Raw genomic sequence first — 4,760 nt, forward strand, 5'->3', positions numbered from 1 at the left:
GTACAAATTACAAATTATTTTCAAGGCATGCATGTAATCCCTAGTTATTTTTCTAATCATTCACAGGGAAAAAAGTTTATAGATGGAGAGGTGTATTAGTATGTATTGGGCAGATGGTGGCTTTCAGGGCGACTGGAGCCAGAGCTGATGTAGTGATGCTAGCTGCTTTCTTTTAATGGCCCTGGTTCGAATCTCACCCTGGCTATAGTGTGGCTTGAGCTTTGAGTCCTCAGCTGATTCTGTGTGTGTTTTTCCTGGAATACATGTCTGAGACTTCTTTAACTGGAAAATCAATAAAAGTACTACAGACTGCTGGATTGAACTTGAAGTATACAAATCCAAAAAGTTAGAGAACCTAATGTTTCAATCCTACCAGAATCTTTGTCAAATACTTTCAGTTCTGTATTTTGATTTTGAATTCTTTTAGTTTTGTGCCCACGAGTTTTGATTCTATCAAAATGTTTTTCCTCAGATCTTTACCATAAAATAATGTAACAGCTTAAATAGTATTCTCAAAGCAGAAAACATCAACAGTCATTTGTTATTAAAACAAAGATTGTTAGTAGATGGAAAAGTAAGTTAAAAAAAAAAAATTCAGTGTGCAAACTTGATGGCTCATGCTAGTGCACGTTCCATCTATAGGTAAAAGGAGATTTGTGCAAGTCTCTTTATGCCTTTTAGTTGCATTAGATGTAAGTGCCAAGTCCTGGGACAACCTGTGTTTACTTTGATGTGATACAAGCATTTCCATGCCTTCCACAGCATGAAGAAAATGGCCCAAAGGAGACTGGGGCCAGTCTATTATTATTGATACAGGACTTTCAACCACAAGGTGAGATCCCTCGCCTATATTTTCCCAACACATGATATGGTGGTTAGGAGTAGCTGTCACATTTCCTAATTAGTCTCAATTAGGTGGGGATAACCAGTCAGACGGGGTTCCAGCAGTGACTGCCAGGGGGCAGGGCACCGCTGGAGGTTCCACAGACACCCAGGCGCCAGACTAATGCCCCGGTATTACACCTCTACCATTCCAGCCACAAGGAAAAGCCACCTCCGCCACCCTAGCTCTCAAGTCCAAAAAGAAAAAAAAAAGCTGTGTGGTATTCGGTAATTGTCTGTTATTTATGTTAGCTTGGGGAGCTCTCACCATATCCCCTGCTAGACTTCTGCTCAGGGTAACGACTGCTGGAGGAAACATCATACTAGCCTAGATGCGAGGAGAGAGAGTCTGTGGCGATAATAACGGCAACAGATTGACTAACCTATGGTACATCCCCTGTCTCCCCTCTCCATCAGCGCTGCCCCGCATGGTGGGTCTGGCGCCAATCTGCCGTGCTATAAAATTGTTACTTATGATCATGGGGACCTCTCGGTAAGTTGAGGTGCAACGAGACTAATGGACCATTTCATTTTTTTTTTTTTTTAAGTCTTTCGTAAAGTCTGTGAACAGTTTGGATATTGAGATCTGCCGTAAACATGCTCTGACAGGCTGACACCACTCTAGTGCCCTACCTGTCTTGGTTTGCGTTCTTCCTGTCCTTCAAGGATTCCTCTTAACACAGCTCTTGTGGTCTTAGAAATTTGACAAGATTGGTTTTTGAGAGATGGGGATAAACTGGAGAATTTTGAAGACTTTTTTTTATCTGCTAATGGCCGATAGATGCAAAAATATCACTGGTGTCTTCAGTCAGAATTTGACATGTTTTTCAAATTTGTGAATGCGGAAAATTTGTTCTGATGTCAGATTACAGTAAAGATTTTACACCTCAATGTATCATGGTCACATTTGATTTTAACAAGGAAACATGGCAATACAATAAATGACATGTACTGGCACTGGTAACAAGTAGGATTTCAAGATATTCAATTTAAAAAAAAGGCATTAACTGTATAACAAACTGCAGATTTTAGCTCAAATTAAGTGACTTTCATTTTATTTTTGTAGTTGCACAGCTTGTTTTGTGAAAATGTGAATTCACACATTGTAATTATATACACAATTGTAAATACATATATGTTCAATTGTTTGTTTTTCATGAAATTTCCTATAGAATTTGAAACTTAATAAAACGTCAACAAGTGCATCCCAATAAATCCATTCTGAAAGTGAAGAAACATGAATTGATTTTCACAGATAATTTGTGACACGTATTTGGCACCCCTTTCTGGACAGCACCAAATACCTTGATGCAAATGCCCTCCCCCTCCCCCTTCCCCACCCCAAATATTAGCACACAGAAGAAAAAAAATACAGCGTTTATTTAATTGCATTTTGCCAGAGTTAATCTGTTCGGGTTTGTCGTGTTTGTACACAGAAGGGACAATTTATTAGACTCGCCACTGGGTCCACAAACCCTCTGGCGCCAGGCAGATGGGCTTTGCGTATACACTACCAGGTATAAATTATTCTCCCCTAGCAAAAGGTCTGCCTACAAGTGTGCTAAAGAGACACATACAAGAAAACAGACGATTTGTTTTTGTGTGTGGGAAGACAATTTTTGGGGGTTATGTATTGAAGTCTTTATAGCATAGCGCGAATTTCATAAATGTCTCCCTCTGAGCAGACCATACATTATATGCACTTTTTTATTGGGTTGTTGTTAGCTTAAACACAGTGTTTCTGTTGATATTTTTAAAAAAAAATTCTGAAGTATGAAGAAACAGCTGAAAAATTATTGGATTCCCAGTGATTATTGCTCCCATTTTTTTTTCCAAATCCAGAAAGTATCAGCATTTACACTGTAAATTTTCAGAGTTAGTGGCATATTTTTTGTGATTCCTATTGATTATTTTTCCCTATATTTTTCTAACTCATTAGCTTCTGCAGTTCATAAATTTGCAGATTTAGTATCGTATTTTTTTGTCACACAAACGATACTTACATGTACCTCGATATTCCCAGTGCCTGATCACCAAATATTATTAGCATTTACAATGCACTTATTTGACCACTCATGTTAAAGAACATAAACAGAACAGATCAACAATTTTGCTTATAAAATACACATAAAAGCCTCCATGATTAAAGGCACGAAAAAGACTTTTAACACAGAACCTTTCCTATCCTGATCATATCAAGGGGATTGCAAGTGTGTCAATCTGTGGTTTACAGCTCATAATTCTTTGACTTGCATGGTTACAGGTATATGGACAAGAGGCCAACCCACAAGGTTTTCTTGTGGTTTTTATGTGTGGAGGGTGGCCCCCCATCAAATCACCCATGGCTGACACCTTTGGCTTGTGGCTGTTTAGTGTGTGGTGTCTTGTCACTAATAAGTCAGTTTCCTGCATTTTGACTTCTTGTATACTTTTAGCACATTGGTTTTTTTTTTTCAAGGAAGTTACCAACCTGACAGTGGATATTTTAACTCTTAAAGGGAATGTACATCATTGGCTTTTGCTGTAATTTTAAGAAATGAACTACTTGAGGGGTTCGTATAACAGATCAAATATTGTTACACTGACATGTTTGAAGTTTTGTGTTCGAAAATGCTGGAAAAACCAAGAAAAACGAAAATGTTCAAGTAGTCTGGCTCCCCGACTCCACTAAGGAGAAAATGGATCAATTTATAGATGCCGGAAAATTGTAAGGTAAGGGAATCAGTGTAGCTGGCCTGCACTCGTTCATGAACATGTTACCAATAGCAAACAAAATTTGGACTGAAAAAATGGTAAATTTGAAGCAGAAGTTGAAAAATAGTTAGGTTTTTCCAACGGTGATCGGCCGACCACTGTTGGAAATGTATACAAAAATGCCAATTTCTTGAAAATGACTTCACACCAGGAGCCATAATTTTACAGGATGCTTTTGACTGTCATTTACCAACATCCAAGTAAGGTATTTCGTAAAAACTTGATAGTTTTATTTTTTGATGTTTGCAAATGTTGTATATTCCCTTTAAGTTACTCTGGGCTTTTGTTATAAAAGTAAGAAACTACCTAATCTTTGAAGTTTTAATTGTAAAGAACAGCTTTCTAGAAATAAGGCTTGTGTCTTAAAAATATAGATTTTTTGGGGGAAGTCATGAGTTTTTCCCTTCATTATTATTACTGACACCTGCCAGACTTTATGGTGTTTACATTTTAATTTGATTGCAATTTGCAAGTTGTAAATTGATAAGTTTAATGAATGAAATTGTTGCCACGGGCAACATGGGAAAAAAGCAACAGCAAAATAGTTGCTTCACAATTAGTTCCTGTATTTTGCACTCTCTCCTATAAATTTTCCGGCTTTGACAAGTTCTACAAATGAAGTACAATTTGTTTGTTGCTGTGCAAAAGATACGTGTATTTACTTTTGTATGATTCTCGAAGATGGAATAAAAAAGGTTTTTATTTTGTTGTAATGAACCATGCCAAGATGTCCAAAAGCAGGGCACACGTATTCAAGTCACATTAAGTCACAATTCTGTCAAAGGAACTCTACCATGGTTTTCCATTGTAGATTACCCCCCAAAAGGTTCCAATAATTTTTTTTTTTCAACAAATGGAATACACTTATACATGTATATTATAGTTTACACGAGCATGACGAGCAATTAGAATGAAAAAAAGACCGACTGTATCATTTTCCAGTACAGAGAGTCTTCTTACACCTGTCCAAATACTATACATCTGTTGTTTTGAAAACAATAGTACCGTCTCTAGCCACTCAGAGATCCGGATTGGAACATGTATGCAGTTTTTTCACTCCGTTTTAGTTCTAACTACAGAGCAATGTAAGAATAATCTGTACTCAAGTGTCTGTCAAAGGAAAG

The sequence above is a fragment of the Patiria miniata genome, unplaced genomic scaffold (genome assembly GCF_015706575.1).
Source record: "Patiria miniata isolate m_02_andy unplaced genomic scaffold, ASM1570657v1 HiC_scaffold_21, whole genome shotgun sequence".
In the NCBI taxonomy this organism is placed as follows: domain Eukaryota; kingdom Metazoa; phylum Echinodermata; class Asteroidea; order Valvatida; family Asterinidae; genus Patiria; species Patiria miniata.